Raw genomic sequence first — 18,512 nt, 5'->3', positions numbered from 1 at the left:
ACGGCTTGTAACAAGACAAGAAGAAGCAAGGTGGCTAGTGTTCATGCAATGAGCACTCTTCGAGGGTGTAGAAAATGCCATGCCTAGTTCTGTTTTAGTATAATCACAAGCAAAGAGGGTTATTAACTTTTTCCAGAACTTTCTGTATCTACAGGCTCCCTGGGCATATGCCATCAGGAGACCTAGTTTCAATGAAAGTGTATAGAACTGAGCTTAAGGGCTGACATTTGAAAAATCTTAAAAATAACTTTTACTTCTAGCTAGACATTTTACAAAATAGGAAAGAACGAAATATTTTGAAGGCTAAACTAGACAATTTTAGTTTATTTATTCATTCTACTTATCTTCATTTTTAAAAGTCAATAGAGCCGCCACCAAATACCGGGACTGAGGGATCATTTACACTAACTTCAGTATTTGCCGCTGTGTGTAATGTTCTCCAGACATGACATGGCTGCTGCCTTCTTGAACGTTCCACCAACAGTGATTACCAAAGTAGACCTCAAACACATTTTGGCCCATTACCCTTCTGTCAAGGAGAATGGGAGGGACTTGGAGACGGTGCACCACAGGGGGCCTGACTACCCTCCAGTGCCCAGTAAGTCTCAGCAAGAGTAGTTCCCTTCTGTGTAGGAGCAGTCCTAGGTTGCCTTTGCAGTTGTATGTAGTTTCTCACCCTCACTCGTCCAGCTAGACTTGAGTTTGGAGAAGAAAGGAAGCCACAGAAAGAAGAGAGGAAACAGTGAAAACAGCAGACGTCAATGGTCTTTGAAATGGAGTCAAGGAAATCAATGGAACTAGGAGTTGGTGATCTAGGAAGGTCAATAAGATTTTCCAGGCTTTTTTCAAGATTGATTAAAAGGGAGATCACAAAACACCAATGTCAGCAATAAAACTGTGCCTGTCACTTTGTCAGTTTCAAAAGGACAGTTGGGGAACAAAGCTACAGCTCTTCATGGGGACTTGACAGCCTAAAGAACAGGAATCACTTGAATTTCAAACTTGCTCAGCTCATCAGGAAACAGGTGATTCTAATAGTCCTCTAATTACTAAGAAAATTAATATCATCATAAAAATAATTCTTCGGGCTTACATGATTTGATTAGAAAAATCCAATTTCATACAATCTCTTCCAGAAAATAAAAGGAACATGTTTCAATTCCCTCATGAAGCATATATCAAAACAAGAATAATACTAACCAATCAAATTACAGGCTGTTCTTTATGAGTGCAGATGGGAAAATCCCTCACAATGTATTGGTAAATAGAACCTGGTGATTTATGGGTGGGATTATACACATTAGGACTAAGTAGGGTTGACTCCAGGCCTACAAATCTGGTATACTTTCAAAATCAGTCTATGTAATCGTATTAACATCATGTAGTTGTTATGTCTGGTGCTTTGACATATGGGATCTTCCTGACTAGGGAGGGGCTGTCTCTGCTGAGTGAGGACGCAAATGAGGAGCCTTGGAGCTCTCCTCTCCCAGCCAGATGAGTCACCCCATCTCACACTTCTCCGAATGTCTTTCTCAGGCTCTGGAAAGCTGCACTGTTTTTCCTTTGTCTTGGTACTCCAGGCTCAGAACCCAGATGATGTGGGAAGGCCCCACACCCAGGAGTCCTTGAGATTGTTCAAACTAACCAATGTTAGGCCAGCTTAGGCCTCTTTGTCTTTCTTATTCATTCTTTACTATGAAACATCAAAGTCATCCCTGGCCTAAGCCTTCGCCCCACTTTTAGAAAACAAAAGGGGGTCAATTCAAGATCTTGAACTAGGCAAGCACACTAGACTTGACCCTTAGACTTGACTCAGAAGCAAGACCTATAAAACAGAGAACTGGTATATAGAACACACACAGAGAAACACAATTAAAAGTGCAAGAATACACAATCCAATTAGAACATGTGCAAAAGACAAGCGATGGAGGAACATTTCACTAAAGAAAACGTACAGATGTCAAAGAGGTACATGAAAATGTGTGCCATTCATCACAAGCAAGCTGCACCGGAGAATCACACTACAACCTGTCAGGATGGTGTTGACAATCGTGACAACTTTGGGACTGGCAGCTGTGTGGGTGGTGAGACTGCTTTCTGCACAAGCGTGAGAGCTTGAGGTCAAATGAGCAGCACCCACATAAAATGCCATACAGAGCTGCACCCGAGACTGCAACAGCAGCACTGTCAGGGGCTGAGACGGGCTTTCTGGGATTGCTGAGCTGTGAATCTACCCAAAACAGAGCTTCGGGTTCAGTGAAGTGCGCCTGCTGCTGTAATAATAGCACAACCATTAGGGGAAAGTTAAGCACTTTCTGATAGGATTTGAGGCCTCATCCACAGGAGCAAACTATATACCTGGTTCAGTAACCCTGGTTGACCAGAAGCCCATGGCTAGGGAGACTATACATTCTAGTGTTGTACCTGCTACTGTTAGTTTGCTTAAATGCCTATTCTAGCAAATTGCAGTCTAAATATTTATGCTTAGACCATAGATCTTGGATGCTCTCAACCTTGGCACAAGAAGCTTCCTTTTGCAGTGGGCATCAGTCAATGCATAGATGCATACTGGTCAAAATTCTGATGATACGCAACAGTGTGCTAAGCCCAAACAAGACATCTATATCATTTGCTTCTTTTACTTCTTACTAAAGCTCCAAAGAAGAGAGCTGTCTATATTGCTAGCTTTGCCAATCTCATTGCTGGCCAGGCAAGATGACCAGGGAGGTGACCTCGACTAGCACCTAGATAGCAGGGGTAAAATATAAATCCGGCCTCCTGGTCACTCTGTACCAGCAGAACTGAACCCAAGCACTGGAAACTTAATTTGCTATTAAAGTCATGTCCAGCTTTTCTAACCACACTGACCTTAAGGAGGGGTTATACCTGACTATTACATAGCAAATACATTACGGTTATTACCCAATACTTCATCTTCATTCAAGTCTCCCCAAGGACCTGTAAGTGGTAAATAGATGATTGCTTCTCGTTATTTAAAAGCCAATTCATGGGGAGCCCCAGATCCCTCGAATGGCTGATTCACAGAGGAAATCGATGCTAGCAGAGTCGGCTTGTTTTATATGATGCGCTCTGCCAGTTCGTGTTTAAACTCCCACAGTCCCGGTGTCTCTGTGAGAAGGAAGCAGAGCAGAAGGACCACAGAGGACATTTGGGGGAAGACTTTCACAAACGTTGAACTTTTAACTAGTCACTCTTCCTTTTTGTCTGTAACTACTTTGCAATAAGTACGTATAGGAACTCTTCAACGTCATCACAAACATAATTTGAGAGAAAACAATAAAATGGGTAATAGTCAACTATGAGTTGTTCAGGGAAGGGAAAGTGGCTCAGTGGGTAAAGTTCTTGCTGCATAAGAATGAAGACCTCGGTTAGGATCCCCAGCACCCAGGAAAAAGCTGATCTGTATTCCCAGCTGTAGGAAGAGATAGGTAGAGAGGTGATCCCTGAGGTTCTCTGGCCAGTCTAGACAAAACAGTCAGGACCATGGTCAGTGGGGGATCCTAGCAACAAGGTGAAGAGCAACAGAGGAATACATCTGGCATCAGCCTCTGTTCTCTAGGTGTGCAGAGAGCTAGGTGTGCCTGCAGGCACATGCACACACACTCGCACAATACACACTCACACATATACACACTCATACATACCCACACACATCCACATCCACACAATACATCCTCACGCATACACACTCACACACATAAACACACACATGCAGACCCACACAGCACACACTTGCACACATAGTCATGCACATACACAGTCACACACATGAATTATTTGGATGTTGTGCATCAAGAACCAGACTAATACATCTTTACATGCTATTACATCTAACACTCACTCAGAGCAACATAAAAAGCACAATTAGCTTCCTTGTGTGTGTCAACCATGTAAACACCTGAATACATTTTCTTTCATAGAAAGAGCAACATCTATTGACATAAGCAAATAGAGCCAAATACGTTAGAAATGAGAGAGAAAATAACAGCTCGCCCGTATGACTCATTACATCCTGAATTCCAGTGTTCGTGCTTTTAACTTAACTATGCGAATCTTGGGAAACCCAACAACTGAGGGAGAGACAATTATTACTGATAGAATTAGGTATTTGTATAATATACCCTGGGCATTATGGCTTTTCTGGTTTTTATTAGTTTCACAAATTCTCATAAGTGCTTTATTTTTTATACTGAACATTGAATTTGTTGAAAGTTGTATCATTAAGCTATTCTATTGCTAATTGGTTCTTTCAGAACATGCTATTGCCTTTTTTGTTTTTTGTTTTTCAAGACAGGGTTCCTCTGTAGCTTTAGAGCCTATCCTGGAACTAACTCTTGTAAACCAGGTCAACCTTGAACTCACAAGAGATCTGCCTGCCTCTGCCTCCCGAGTGCTGGGATTAAAGGTGTGTGCCACCTCTGCCCGGCTCTTGCTATTATCTTTTAAAAATTCTTTACAAAATTATCATACACATACACACACTCACACACACACGCACACTTCTGCTTTGTGACATCATTAGGGCATATCTGGAAGGGTCTTTCTTATACACATCACTCGTGTCTGCTACATTAAGCCACATGCCCTTCATGATGGACTTGCTGAGGAAATGAAAAACCCATTACTTACTAGAAATAACTCACAGAGGATTTCCTGCATCCTTGTGACCTTACTCTATATGCTATGCCATTGTCATCCTTTTTTAAGAAAATAATTCATTCTATGGTAACATTTTATTCATTGTTGTGAATGAATATTTATTTGTTCTATTACAAAAACATACAAAACATATATCTCAGAACACAACTGATACTGTCAACACTTTAAAAAAATCCTCTCTTCATTCCCTTAATTTTCAGTGGACTTCCCCAATCCAGGATTCAATGCATTCAAATTCATAAAACTAAGTTATTTTGATATTGGCTGTCTCAGAAAGGAGACCTAGCTGTGAATTATGGAGCATCACCTGAGGTATCAAAAAATTCTCTCACTCATATAAATATTGGGCAATATCGGTACAATTCTTAACTGCATTCTAAATACTTTTCATTATACCCACAGATAAGTGTAGCTTCCAACCCTCACAGAAGAAGCTTCTTTTTGAAACAGACAGGGCCCATCACAGAAAACCACAACTGGTCAATGCACAGAGAGCGAGCAACTGATTCTGGGCAACCCAGTCCCAAAGGATGCATCTAAAACACAAGTCCTGCACCAAAGGTACCATCTTGGAAGACTGGGGAGAACGATTGTAAGAGCCAGAGAACTGGAAGAAGTCGGAGTAGTAGAAAAGAATGGTTCATACCCTAACTTCCTACCTGTCAACTATATTAGCCCAATCAACTAGTTTTTATGGCCTAGGAACATACTATAGCGAGTCAGGCTAAGATATGCTCACACAGACAGAGGTAAAACATCTAATAGTAGCTTTGAGGTCTCTTGTTTTCTTTCTTGCAGTTCTGGGGACCAAGTGTAAGGCCTTAGGCAGGAACTTTTCAACATAGATGCTGAGCTACATTCCCAGCCCATGAAGTGTCTATTCTTATGGAACAAACACTATATTTTGGGAAGACAATATAATATGAGACATTGTTATCAAACAATATAAGTCCATATACAGTAAAGTAAAAAACAATCATGAGCTGGAATCCATAATCATGGACCATCAGAATTATCTACTAGGAAAACCTTTCTTGCATCTAAGAATACATCTGACAGAAACAAACAGTAGAAGAAATATTAGGAGTATGCTATGGTGATGCTGTGGACCACCTGATGGGCGTATGGGTGTAAGTAATGCTGTGGACCACCTGATGGGTGTAAGTGATGCTGTGGACAACCTGATGGGTGTAAGGGTGTAAGTGATGCTGTGGACCACATGTGGGTGTAACTGATGCTGTAGACCACCTGATGGGTGTATTGATGTAAGTGATGCTGTGGACCACCTGATGATCATGTGGGTTTAAGTGATGCTGTGTACCACCTGATGGACATATGGCTGTAAGAATAAGGAAAGGTAGCCAATGACATACTCAGGTCAGTCTCAGTAATAGAACAGAGCCAGAATGTGAGACAGAGTGGAGAAAACACTGTAGATAACCTGTGGTCCCTGCTGTGGGAGCCAAATTCTATCTGAGTGAACCTGGAAGTCACAGTCCTAGTTGCACATCTCTATGAAAGTTTGCCCATGGTTCTTCAGGGTCAGAGATAGTAGATGATGACATTTTAGTAGCTTGTAATGACCTTCATGCAAAATGATGCTGTGCCTGATTTTACAGCTATGCACTTTGAGCACACCTCACAGGCAGATGTCTGTGCTCCTTCGCTTAGATCTCCAAACATCACCCATTGGATATTTATAGAGCACATGGTTTGGGGGCAATAAAGAGCCACACTCTAATTGTCCACTGTCTACTCTAATTACGAATTTCTCAATCCTTGCATTTAACGTTTTCCCCAGTTGTAATGTAACTATTCTGGGCAAGAAAGAGGTGCTGTGCCGGGAATATTAATGGGGAAAGAGTTCTTCACTGAGATGAGAAAAATATTAGAAAATTATGTGGTGTCAATAATTGCACAATTCTGTGAAAATACTAAAGTCCACAGATTTAAAAGAAATGTATATCATTGCGTATGAATCACACAGCAGTGAAGTTATTTAAAATAAAGTCACTGTTGACAGTCTCAACAAGATACCTTCATTAGGCGATGAAAGGAGACAGAGACAGAGACCCCCATGGGAGCACCGGACAGAAATCTCATGGTCCAAATCAGGAGCAGAAGGAGACGGAGCACGAGCAAGGAACTCAGGACCACGAGGGGTGCACCCACACACTGAGACAATGGGGCTGTTCTATCGGGAACTCACCAAGGCCAGCTGGCCTAGGTCTAAAAAAGCATGAGATAAATCCGGACTAGCTGAACATAGTGGACAATGAGGAATACTGAGAACTCAAGAACAATCACAATGGGTTTTTGATCCTACTGCACGTACTGGCTTTGTGGGAGCCTAGGCAGTTTGGATGCTCACCTTAGGAGACCTGGATAGAGGTGGGCAGTCCTTGGGCTTCCCACAGGTCAGGGAATCCTGATTGCTCTTCGAGCAGATGAGGGAGGGGGACTTGATCGGGGGAGGGGGAGGGAAATGGGAAGTGGTTGCGGGGAGGAGGCAGAAATCCTTAATAAATAAATAAATTAAAAAAAATTAAAAAAAAAATACCTTATGCCCCACAAACCGAAAGTAGAGTTTATTGTGCTCTGTGCAATAAGTTAGCTCTATTATTGAAAGCAAGGGGATTGATATTGTAATCCAATGCTAGCAACGACCTTGGACTCAAGGTAAATTTTATTCTTTTGCATTGTGAAAGCCATTTAAACAGAAGGCCAGCATGCAAATGAGCAAGGGCCCTGGAACTTGGAGCTGGAGATGTTTAACCATCCAAGAACCGGAGGCAGGCTATTGTTTCATTTGGTCTTTTACCCAACATGCAATTATTGAGAAACCTGATTAATATTTTTATATTTTCTGTATTTCCCCTTTATGAACCATTTCTTTTGCTTTAATTATGTGCCTGGGTGTGTCTATAAGTGGGTATGTGCAGGTGAATGCGTGTGCCCTCAGAAGCCAGAGTTCTTAGGTCATCCTGGAGTAGTGAGCTGTCAAGCCTGGGTGCTGGGAACTGAGCTCAGTTCTTGGATAGAGTAGTACCCTCTCTTAACTGCTGGGCTGTTTCTCCATCCTTGTAGTTTTTCTATGTTTCCTGAGAACCAACGCCATCCCTGGTTGAAGAATGGAGCCTGGGAAAGGCTGAAACTATCACTAGTTTACTCAGATTCATTTGCTACCAAACTAAGACTTTCGTCTCTCAGATGGAAAACCAAGACAGAGTTTATAAAGGAACTGTGGAAATGAGTTCATCTTGAATACAAATCTTCATGTTTGCAGTGTAGAAAGATAGAAGTCCTTTCCAGGCAGAGTGACATCTTACACATTTGGTGTAGAACTCTATCAGTTCCCCGGGCAGCGTGCAGTGCACACTTCTTCAGCCTATGGTGGGGAAGCAGCTGATACTCACAAGCCTGAGACTGGTAGGCAGCTGACACTCACAATCCTGCGTGCTCCAGAAAACGAGGAAGCAGACACAGCATTTGGACTGTGCAGTGTCTAAAAGGACATGTGTTGTAAGGATCCAATAACCATGGAATTTTGAGAACTCGAGGTATGAATGTAAATATTTTTCCTTATGTAAGTCAAGCCTGCATCCCTTCCCAAGGAAACTTCCCTTTATAACAGATGGAGACCAGTATGAAAAACCACCGCCAATCAAAATGCAGAGCTGTATTTACAATGGATGTATATACAAAATATCCCTACACCCAAAGCATAGGAAATATTATGGAAGAACGGAAAGAAAGATTGTAAGAGCCAGAGGACCAGACGTTTTGCTGTGAGATTGCGTCTCCAAGAAACTACAAGAAGCTACACCCAAACAGTCTCATGAATGCCCATAGCCAAAATAGATGGGGAAAATCTCATAAGACCTGAACCCTGCACAAACAACTATAGGCAACTGGAAGTGTGATAAGTGGTCTTCCACAGAGAAGAACACACCAGTTAATTTTCCAGTGCCAAATGGTCAGTCCTAAAAACATACATAAGAGTAACATTATATAGACTGAACAGGTTATATTTAGAAATATATATGTATATACATAGGCATGTACACATATGTGTGCAATAGCAGTTAGTGAAAAAAGAGGGCATGAATTTGAAGGAGATGGGAGGAGACTATGTAAAGGTTTGGAGTGTAGAAGTGGAAGCAACAGATGTTGGAATTATATTACTATAATCTTAGAAATAAAAAATGCTGTGGGATGTCTTTATGTATGCTGTGAATATGTACTGCCTTCATTGGTTGATAAATAAAGCTTCTTTGGCCTATTGCAAGGCAGGATAGAACCAGGAGGGAAACCCAAACAGAGATACAGGAAAATGAAGGTGGAGTCTTGAAAATGCCACCCAGGCTGCCAACTGTGCAAGATGTAGAAAATGAGGTAACAAGCCAGAAACCATATGGCAAAGCATAGATAAGAAATAAGGGTTAATTTAAATGAAAGAGCTAGCCAGTAATAAGACTGAGCCATCAACCAAACTTTTGTAATTAATATAAGCCTCTGAGTGTTTATTCAGGAACTGCAGGGTGGGAGAGAAACCTCCAATTACAAAAACATATAAAAATAAAAAACTGTTTTTAACATCTGTAAATATTAAAATGGCAGTACCATTTAACCCAATAAGGTACATTTGGTTAAAATACACTTTCCCTTCCTCTAAAAACAAACAAAAAGCAAACAATATAAAACAAAGGACCCCTAACTTTTCCTTTCCCCTAGAATGGGCGATGAAGGTTGGTTAACCAGCTCAGTGTCCCATATCTAGCCATGAGAAGGTGACAGTGAGAAATTACGAGCCATGGCAGGTGCCACCACCCCAGATCTTAGAACTTTTCCTAAATAAGGAGAAATTGTCTTGAGATGTTGATCTTACATGCTCCCCACTTCAGTCTTTCTGCAAATTTAACATTGTTTTATAGCCAATACTTCTTTCTCGACAGGGAATCCTAGCTGAAGGCAGGTGGAGGATACCGTGAGGAACTGAGGACCGGTCCTTTCACAATCTAAAGGAATTGATGTTGTGTTGTATCAGCACAATTGACTGGTTTGTGGAGTTGAGCCAGCTAAAGTAAGTGAATTTAAACTGGCTGGAGTGGCTGCCCACATAAAAGCAGGCATTTCCAAACTCCCTTTTAAATATCCATGTGGATAGAAAAGTCACAGCAAGGAGAAATAGATAATTACATTTGCATTTCATAAAAGATATAATCTTAATGGTCTATGTTCGTTTCCTTTGTGTGAGTAGTCCCAATTAAAGAACACCCAAATTTTGTCAGAATCACCGATAATGTGCAGAAAGTGCTGAGCTTCTGTTAATCCCATGAGACCTACTGAGTTCTGTGATATTATAAAGATCATGTGGCTATGACTCGCGCAAGAGGTGATCATTTGATGGGGACAATCACAAGAAGAAAAGGGAGACAAGGGTCTACGTGCTGTGTGTGACATTCATGCACTAGTGGATTTAAGGGAACATATATAGTTGTGTAAATAATTAAAAACAACTCTGTCCACACTATTGTCTAGTAATAGAGAGGCCACTGCCATGTGTCAGCAAATAGCTTCTACAGGAGCAATAACTTATCCACAGAAATCGCTCCAATCTATGACATTTGTGCGAGTCTGTGTTCTCTGTTGACAGGAATGCGGAACAGGAAACATGGGATCAGCCTTTCTTTTAATGTGCTATGCCAAAGTGTAGCCGGGGGGCGGGGGGGGGGGGGGGAAGAGCGGGCTTCCTCACAGGCTCAACATGCTGTGGACTCTGCCCCACAGATGAGTGCAAGACCTTTCTGAAATCAGTGCGTTTACCGAGAGCCGAAGGTGAAAGCAGTGATATCAGGCTGGGAAAGTGGGTGAAAGGTCTGTTTGTGGGGAAAGTGGGAGCCAGAAATGATCCCTCGTGGTGCTTCCCAGTCATAATCAAGAGCTCAATGAGGGGGTCTATTGTGGAATACATTGTGTTGGGCAGCTTGATGCAGTGTGTGTGTGTGTGTGTGTGTGTGTGTGTGTGTGTGTGTGTGATGAGAGAGAAGGAGAATAGCAAGAGATGGAGAGAAGAGAGAGGGGAAGGGAGAGAGTGCAGAAATAGAACCAAATGATCTGTTCTAGAGGCTCACATAATATTATATGGCACTGCTCAGTGATTTCATTTCATATCTCTGGATAAGTTAGATACCTTTGCTACACACACAAAATTGTTATTCCAGTATTTGGAAATTAACAAATGCCTTGATATTCGCTCATTTACATTTTTATCTCAGTTCAGTTCATACTTATCTAATAGAAATAAGATTTTTGTTTTGATTTGTGTGAATGAATGTACATGCATGCATGCATGTGTGTGTTGAATTGCTAATAGACTAAGAACCTATATGAAATCTGCATGTGTTACAAAAAATGCTCATTTTATGGACCTGGAAGGACAGATAGTTTTCAGACAGCTTAAAACTGTACAGATGTGCATGTGTGTGGTATGTACATGTGTGTGTATATGGTATGTGTACACATATGTATGTGGTGTATTGTGGCATGTGCTGATGTGTGGTGTGTATGTGTGTGTGGCATATGTGTGTCTAGTGTGTGTTTGGTGTGTGGCGTGTGTGTGTGTGTGTGATGTGGGATGTCCTTCAGTATGTGTGTTGCTTTTATTGGTTGATGAATAAAGTTGCTTTGGTCTATAGAAGGTCAAAATATAGCCAGGATGGAAGCTATATATAGAGAGAGTAGGTGGAGTCAGGGCACCATGTAGCTTCTGAGACAGATACCAGGGAACCTTACCAGTAAACCATGAGCCTTGTGGCAATACATAGATTAGTAGAAATGGGTTAATTTAAGATGTAAGAGCTAGCCAATAAGAAGACTAAGCTATTAGGCCAAACAGTGTTGTAATTAGTATAGCTTCTGTGTGATTATTTGCGTCTGATTGGCTGGGAAATGAAAGAACAGTCTCCATTTAGTGTGGTGTGTGTGTGCATGTGTGTGTGTGTGAGATAGATGGTGTATGTGCTGTGTGTGAGGTGTGTGTGGTATGTAGCGTGGTGTGTGTGTCTGTGTATGTGGTGTGTATTGTGTTGGGGGTGTGTGTGTTGATGTGGATGCATTCCAAAGTCTTGCAGGTGATAGGCAGGTGATTCATCACCAAGTGGATGCCCAACCCCAAATTATTCACTTACTGTTTGAATGTGTCACTGCTCTGATTTAGGGCACACTGCATTAGCAGTCATTCCCTCAATGAATAAATAATTTCAGGCACGATTACATAACACTGTATGGACAACATTTTGTAATTAGGTGCAAAAATGAAAGTGGATGCCTTCTGGAAAAGTCCCTTTAGACCGTTTCTATGTTTGTCCTGCCCTAGAAAAATATGAAAGTCATAGCTTGTTTTAGTAAGCTAATGAGTGTCGTTACTTTAAAATACCCTGCGAATCAGCTTGTGTTCTCTATAGCCTGGCTTTAAGAATGTACTTAGTACATTATTGCTAAAGCTAAGGTATGGAGACCCTCTGATGAGTCTATGAGTCACTATTACCTTATCTAATAGTGACGTGAGTCCCTATTTCCAGATTCCACAGAGAGTGGGGGCAGTAGGGAAGCAGGTGGGTGCCACCGTAGGGTGGGTGCAGGGAAGCGGCAAGACCAGCGCTAGGCAAAACACTTTGGTGTAAAACTCACCTCATAGTTTTGTAACTGCAATGAGGGCGGTTGAGAACCAGCAGAAGCTACCAGCAATTCCTGCAGCACGGGGCTTGTGCCAAAGTGGGCTTTCACCACCAGGTGGCGGTCTGCCGTGGAAAGGGCTAAGAAGCCACCGCTGACAAGGGGTTTTAAAGAGACATTGTTCAGTTCTGGAAACTTGAGTCCTCAGGGCGACAGAGCAATTGTCTGGCTACTTTTTTCCCCCATACAATCTTTGGACTCACTATATGTTGAAGGAGGGCCGCTTGGTCGTTCTGGCTACTTGGTCCCAAAATAATCACAGAGAAACCATATTATTTAAATCACTGCTTGGCCCATTAATTCTAGCTTCATATTGGCTAACTCTTACATATTAATTTAACCCATTTCTATTAATCTGTGTATTGCCACAAGGCTGTGGCTTACTGGAAAAAGTTCCAGCATCATCTCCAGTGGGGCTACCTGGCTTCTCTTGGCCTCTGCCTCCTTTCTTCCAGCGTTCAGTTCAGTTTTCCTCTAGCCAGAAGGGAGGCAGACTCATATAGCCACGGCATTTCTCAGCTAAGAAAGGATCTCTGTGAGTTCGAGGCCAGCCTGGTCTACAAGAGCTAATTCAGGACAGGAACCAAAAAGCTAGGGAGAAACCCTGTCTCGAAAATACAAAAAAAAAAAAAAAAAAAAAAAAAAGAAAGAAAAAGAAAAGAAAAAGAAATTATTCCTGTGGCCTGAAGGTGTAGCTTAGTGGTAGGGTGCATACCTTGGATACTGGATTGTGGGCTGTAGGTGTCGGTTGGCAGTAGAGTGTGTGCCTTGGATACTGGAGTGTGAACGGCAGATGTACATTGGTGGTAGAGTGTGTGCTTTGGGCATTCAGGTGTGGGCTGCAGGTGTAGCTCACTGGTAGAACATGTGGTTTGTATACTTGAGGCTCTGGTTTAGATCTTCAGCAGTCCTGTCTTCCTCAAAATAAAAACTTCAAAGTAAGGACAGCCATCTTTCAATATTTGGCTATCTCCAGTGAAGCCGGGGCTTTTCTGAGACTGAGCTGGAGTTTTAAGAAGCACATTGCCAGCGGAGGGGAGCACAGTATGACCTTCTATCAAGTTTACCCAAGTCTCCCACTCCCCTGTCAGAGGGCTACGACCACAGTAGAGAGAGTGACAGCAGGCTGTCTCCTCAGTTAACTACAGGATGAAGAGAGAAGCAGTGTGTGCTGTTGCTTCCAGAGGAGAAAACACATGCTGATGGTTTGAACTGGGACTCATCAGGCCTCCTGTTCTGCTGGAATCTGACCCTCTGGAGTTGGCTTCACCTGCTGTGTGCATGGAGATGGTTTGTGCTCCCCTGACACAAACTGAGGGAGGCCAGGATTGTCTAAGGTAATAGGGTATCATGACTAGGTTAGGAAAGACCCTGTATTCAGTGCAGGCATCATTCCAGATACTTTTGGAAGACCTACCGGTGCTCTCACAGACTCTGAGAGGAGAGGCTGAGCTCTTGTGGTACCACTTTATTTAGGTCATTATTTCATGGAGTGCGCTTTGAACGTCCCCTCACAGCCCCAAACAGGCCACTCTCCCCCGTTATATTTGTTGTCAGTTAACCAGAGGCATGTTGAGTGGTTACAGCTCTTACTGCACAGTTGAGCTGGAATATCCGATTGGGGCACACCACGGGAGGCAAAGCCAGGCAGCAGTCTAGAATCTAGATGTTTTCAGTACTTCAAAGAACATTTCTCAGAACACCAACAGTTTAAATAAATGGACAAAACCAACACTGTATTGGATGTTGGTTTTTAATTTCTATTTTGTAGATAAGAAAATATTCCTGTACTAAGTACATACATTTCTGGGCATTGAATAGGAAAGTTAATGAATATTAAAACATCATTATTAAAATAATAATTATTACTTGTTGTTGCAGGGTACTTGATTACACTGTGACACTCCTTTGAATCAGGGGGCAGAGCCAATGACTAGCTGGACCAGAATTAATTATATATATATATATATCCAGGTTATATATGGTCAATCTACAGTCAACAGAAATGGGTAAACTAAAGGCATCTCTGCTAATATTAGGAATGAGATAAAGACATCCATGGTCCCCATTCTTATTCGGTACAATGCTCAGACTCTTAGCTAGAGCAACAGGAGAAGAGAAAAAATAAAAGAAATACAAACTGGAAAGGAAGAAATAAAAATATCCTTGTTTGCAGAATATATATATATATAAAACATACACACACACACACACACACACACACACACACACACAGATTCTCAACACTGTACCACTAAACAAAAAACAAAGGGACAAAAAACAAAGCCTCTGCTTTGCAAGCATGATGATGGGAGTTCTGATCTCTTCCCACATGTGGAAGAAAGGGTTTGTTGACTTGCCTGCAGTTCCATCACTTCAAAAGGTGCAGAGACATCCCTGGAGCAAGCTGGCGAGGCAGAAAAACCATATTAGTGAGCTTTGGTCTCAGCTGAAAGACCTGGCCTCGGAGAGTAAGGGAGAGAATGAATGTGGGAAAACTATCATCAACCTCTGGCCTTCACAGCCATGTGAGCATATATACATGTACATCTGTACACACGCAAGTACCCGTATACAATTGAACACACATATACATGTGTGCCTACCATATATGCAAAAACAGAAGAAGAAAATAGATACTTTATGATATAACAATAAGGAACATGCTGAGAAAGAGATCAGGAAAATAATCCTATGTATATTTGCTTCAAATAAATAAAGAAACAAGACATTCTCTGAGTAAACCTGACAGGGAAGTAAAAGACCTCTGCAGTGAAACTGTTCTAACACTAAATAAAGAAATTGAAGAAGACACCAGAAGATGGACAGGCCTCCTGTACTCATGGACAGGCACAATAAATAGTATCAAGGTGATTGTTACCAGAAGTGATCCATAGATTCAGTGCAATCCTCAATAAAATCCCAAGGACTTCCTTCCCCCACTAGGCAGAGCAATCCTCAAAGTCACGTGGAAGAACAAAAGGCTCACATAGTCCAACAACCCTGAACAAAGAGAGCACTGCTGAGACATCACAGAACAAGATTCACAGTTATACTGCTGATCTGTTGTAAAAAAAAAAAAAAAGCAGCGTGACAGTGATCAAAAATAGAATCAGCAGTCTTCTCAAACCTTCCCGTTCATGTCCCCTGCTCATCTGAGTTATCATGTGACCTAGAGTACACAGGCATAGCAAATAGGTAACAAATGAGACATGTACTGACTGTAAATCAAAAAATTATTTCAAAACAATTCTTTGGTTTGATACAAATGTACTGTTTTTTAAAAGAAAGAAAATTTACATACTAATGAGAAGAAGATGTTGGGCTATATTTGCATAAAAATTTAAATCTTGGCTGAATGTTTATATTGCAGGGCATAGAAGATGTTCACCCTATTGACTGATAATTTTATTGTATCATTGATCCAAGAGTGCTTCTCCACATAATATGCGGAACAAAGGGGCAGAAGCATGTTTAGGGCCATTTAAGAAATTGTTGGAAATTCTATCCTAATCCTAAGCCAAAATTAGTTTAGAAAACATCAAATTGTAATACAATACAATCCAAAGACATAAAATTCTGATATTTATAGGCTGAAGAATGCTATCAGAAAAATATTTAAAGTGTTTTCTGCAATTAAAAGGCTATGATTCAGATGGGCAGTGGTGGCGCAGGCCTTTAATCCCAGCACTCGGGAGGCAGAGGCAGGTAGATCTCTGGGAGTTCAAGGCCAGCCTGGCCTACAAGAGCTAGTTCCAGGACAGGCTCCAAAACCACAGCGAAACCCTGTCTCGAAAAACCAAAAAATAAATAAATAAATAAATAAATAAATAAATAAGAAAGGTTATGATTCAGTAAATGCAGAACCCTTCGTGTGCAGCCCTGCCACTCCTTCAAAAATTTACAGCATAACATGAAGGCAGAAACAAGATTATCTGGAAGAAGGAAGAGCGGAAGGAGGAAGGGGTGGGGTGAATATGGACAAAGTGCATGACATGCTCGAAAGATAATCTTTCTTCCTCTTTTTCCTTCTGTTTTTTGTGTGCACATGCAGAAGTCAGAAGACAACTTGTAAGGATTCTTTTCCTCCATCATGTGTACCTACACACACACACACACACGTGCACATGCATGTGTCTGTGAGCATGCATGCATGAACAATAAAAATGTAAAATGGAGAAAGATATTAGAAAACAATAACATTCATTTTAAGGTTCCTGACTTGTAGAAATTACAGGTAAGCTCCTCCCTGCCTGCCTTATCAAGCCAGTGTATGTATTAAGCAAATGTCAGGGGAACAGAAAATAGGTCTTAGAAACGCTAATTTAGAAGTTCACCTTGGGTTCTTTGGACATTAATTGTGTCATCAACAGATTGGTAGATATGCAGTTATTTTTCAAAATATGGAGTACAGAAGCATCTAGAGTGAAGATGCTATGCCAGAAAATCCCTAGACAATGTCTGGCTGTGAGTCTCTCAGTTGGCCTTTTGAATATTGGGAAGATGGTGAGATTTTTTGCCAGCAACACAGGCTTGCTTCCTGTAGTAAAAGCATAGGACAACTTGGTGGGATTTCAGACATTTGACAAAGTAAAATACAACCCTCCAGCACTGAGGACATAGACATTTTTGACTGAGCCATTCATGTCAGGCTTTGGGTGTGATGTCAGCCATCAAGAAGACGGGCTGCAGTGTGGTCCTGGGTGTTTTTGAGCCGTCTCCTTCTGAATTCAGACACCCACTAACAGACAGTTCCTGACTCTCTCTTGTAGAATGGCCCTTAGGTATTCAGCTCTGGCATAAGGAACTAGATTAAGGGTGACTAATTCTAGGCATGAATTGAAAGTCTTGGGTACTTAATTGGATAAAGCCTTATGATATTTTTCTATCTAAATTTTCTTTGGAATGTAGATTTTCATGTTTGATTTTAGCAATAATTAATTTGTGGACTGAAGTTTTTTCCATTTCTCCCGTAGAAGATTCTTAGAAGAGAGGGAGCTTCCAGAGACTCCAACCCACAGTGGCTAGAGAAGTGAGCACACACCTGGCATTGAGACAATGAGTAAGCAGAATAATTCAGGCAACCGGGATAAGCTCACTCGAAAAACATAAAGTTCAATAACTAACGCTAAACCCAAGCTTTGAATTTCATGTTTCAATTTCTACTTGGAATCATACATGAAGACACAAAAATCTTCATAAAACTAGAGCCTAAATAATTGAGATGCATTCCTCAGAACACAGCGCACATAGGTGCACAGGGGGAATCCGGGTATGGAGCTGTCTCCAGCTTCAGCCGCATCTTTTCATGTGTGACGATACGTCATCCTTCTCCATCTCATCCCACGCCTGCAGCACCTGCCACCCAAGCTGTCCTTTCTCTCCACCGTCCAATCGCTTCTTACCACTTGCTTTGCATTTCGACCGCATCGCTCACATGCTCTGTACGCCAGGTGTGCTTTCCCACTGCTCTCCTACCTCATTCTGCATTGTCGTCATTGCTCAGACGCACCTGTCCTGCCTCACAGTGGAGTGCAGCTTCCGCAGTCCATGGTAGTCTTATAACCACTCCATTCAGCCGTGCCAAACACCCATTCTGTTTCCCCCCAAACCACTGGATTTTGGCTAATGGAACTCTCTATCTCACAAAACTGAATTTCATCTGAAAGCCTCATGTACATAATTATAATTTGGTAGATTATTGAAGAAACGCAAAATAATTACAGTTGAAGCAGTGTGCAAAGGCTGGACTCAAGGGTCATTTGAATTGCTTCTTTTCTGCTCTTGCACTCTTAGAGAGAAATTGTGTACACTGTCTTCATGTGGTAGGTCCATTCTTTTTCATGGAGATATAGCATGTGGGAGACTGTCCCAAATAAATAATTCTTATTTTGCAAAACAGCAAAAATGGAGAGGAATAAAGGTCTTAAATTCTAGTGACTAATGATTTAGGGGGTGAAGAAAAAAATCAGTATTTCCTTCACTTTTGTTTTTGGTGTTTGTTCTATGACTGAAAAAAAATCCATCCATCCTTCCATCCATCCATCCATCCATTCATCTATCCATCCATCCATTCATCTATTGTTCTATCCACC

General features: G+C 41.5%; 1 protein-coding gene across 3 annotated transcripts in view; it reads right to left on the bottom strand.

Annotated features, from left to right (window-relative positions):
• Positions 1–18,512, bottom strand: part of Clvs1 (clavesin 1) — a 113,110-nt gene that overhangs the window by 11,892 nt on the left and 82,706 nt on the right. The gene's annotated exons all lie outside the window — the stretch shown is intronic.

Source organism: Microtus oregoni, unplaced genomic scaffold (genome assembly GCF_018167655.1).
Source record: "Microtus oregoni isolate MIOR12 unplaced genomic scaffold, Mior012 000008F_ref0000371, whole genome shotgun sequence".
NCBI classification, from domain to species: Eukaryota; Metazoa; Chordata; class Mammalia; order Rodentia; family Cricetidae; genus Microtus; species Microtus oregoni.
Note: the sequence above shows the minus strand (reverse complement) of the source record. Positions and strands in the feature narration are given on the sequence as shown.